This window comes from Labeo rohita, unplaced genomic scaffold, assembly GCF_022985175.1.
Source record: "Labeo rohita strain BAU-BD-2019 unplaced genomic scaffold, IGBB_LRoh.1.0 scaffold_193, whole genome shotgun sequence".
NCBI classification, from domain to species: domain Eukaryota; kingdom Metazoa; phylum Chordata; class Actinopteri; order Cypriniformes; family Cyprinidae; genus Labeo; species Labeo rohita.
The window spans coordinates 87,007-89,262 of record NW_026128143.1 but is presented as its reverse complement, the minus strand read 5'-3'; positions in this window follow the sequence as shown (position 1 = coordinate 89,262).

The window sequence follows — 2,256 nt, the reverse complement described above, 5'->3', positions numbered from 1 at the left end:
CGAACAGTAGTGTGCCTCCCATCCAAAAAAAATAAATAAATAAATAAATTCGCAATAGGCTAAGCTCTGTGCTCTGTTACTTTTAATATGGAAAAAAGTCTCAAATTTCAAATTCGGTCCATTTCATTAGGGAATTCAAGCAATAAATACCGTTTTGGCTCTCTTTAATGTGGTGTCATAGATCGCTGTAACTTAACTGTAACTGGGTACTCTCCGGTGTTTAATCAAACCCATAGCAAAAGATTTGTAACAGTTTCATTTCTGTTCTGGATCCCCTGCTTGGGCTTTTATGCCTTTTGTAGCGAATTAGCTCAAAAGGGAAGTGTATATAAATAATTACAATTAATTATGTTAATTACAATTTTTTTATATCAGCTGCCAGTAGTAACTGTAGCGGAATTCAATTTTCATCAACTAATCTGTTTGTCCAGCGAATGTTTAGTATAATTTCACAACAACTCTAAGAAGTGATATTTTCTTGACTACAGAAAATAACTGCAAGTATTATTGCATTAGAGCATGTAGCTCAAATCAGAATCGTAAAGGGACATTAATTTGCAAGGCAGAATCAGAATAAAAACTCATGTAATTTGTGCACAGGAGTTTTATTAATGAAGGACTAACACATAACTAATCTAAACGAACAAACATGAAATCACTCATACATGGGGGAATGGTCAGTGAGAAGCAGTTAGAGAGAGACAAGGAAATGAAGCTATGAAAAGAGTCAGTTAACCACCTGAGTGAAACCATCAGTGCTGTCTACAGCTTATACTAAACCTCTGTTATGTTTAGTTAAATGTACGATACTTGCATTGCCTTGGTCGTTGAACAAGTGTCCGAATGCAGTCTCGGGTGAAAGTCTTGATGGTTTGGAGCAGTGGTGGTTTTGGAATCGCGATCACTTTCTTCCGGGTCTGAAGAGTGATAAACTCCAAAGATGTTCTGACTCGATTGTGACTGGGAGTTTCTTCCCAAAAAATGAAGAAGAACCAAGAGCTGAGAGGGACCCAGCTGAAATCCTATGATCTTTGGGGAACGGAAAGACAAGCTTAGCTTAGGGAAGTCCCGAAGAGTTCTAGCTCATCTTCTTAGGTTCTAAAAGAACCACTGACTTACTGAGACGAGTCACTCATGTTAGACGAGTGAAGAAACTAAAAAGAAAACGCACAAAACTTTGTGGTCGAGAGCCACAGCTCTATATGTTGGGGGCTGCCGGGCACGCCCTGTGCCGGCTCAGGCTCCCCTGTGAGTCCTTCCACATGGACAGTAATCGGAAGATTTTGCAGAAGAGAGAAGAGAGAGCTCATGTGATGCCTATAAGGTCTCTGGAAGCTACACCTCCAAGAGGTCTAAGAGCCAATGGCAAACTCACTTTTGGAGGGAAAGTTTGCGACTCTTTGTCTGTGAGCATGGTATTTTGCATATGTAATTCGATTGGGTGTTGAAGCAAAAACTACTAAGGTTTCTTAAAACACTAATATGTTGCATAGGTATCAACAGATCAAGTCCAGTCAAGTTGAGCTTTTTTGTCATTCCGCTACATGTGTGGACATACAGTGGAACAAAATGTTGTGTCTCACAGGACCACAGTGCTAGATAAATAAACATAAATATGAACATACATAGACAATGTAGAAACCATTTTTTAAATCTATACATCTAACTATACATATATTATAAGTAATTGACTATACATACACACAATCTAAGACAGACTATACAAGTACTTTACATAATAATATACACCATCTTTTAGATCATCAAAACACAAATTCAAATAGACCAAAAATGGCATAGGTGAGTTATACTACTAGTTAGTTATCATAACAAAATGCATATAACAGTATACAATGAAAACACACACACAAAAAAGCAGTGATACTGTACACAATGACCTGAGGCTATGTGTGATAGGAAGGTCAAGGATAGGTTTGTCTGTGAATGAATAGAAAAGAGTCCATTTCTATAGTCATTGTGTCTTTCCTATGGGCAAATGTAGTGTGCTCTGCTTGCATTCGTTTGAGGCAATAAAACCCAAGTTATCAGATGGTCGCCCTGGCAACTGAGCCCTTTTGGGGTGTTAGTTGCTTTGGGGGTTTGTCTTCAAAACTCCAGCATATAGTTGGCTTGTTGGGTTTAAAGATTATTTGTCAAATGTAACAAATAACTGTATGTCTGATTGGTCCAGATGCTACACTTTAATGTACAGGACAGTAGAGAGCTGACAGGACAGCATTTGGGGGAGAGAGGGGA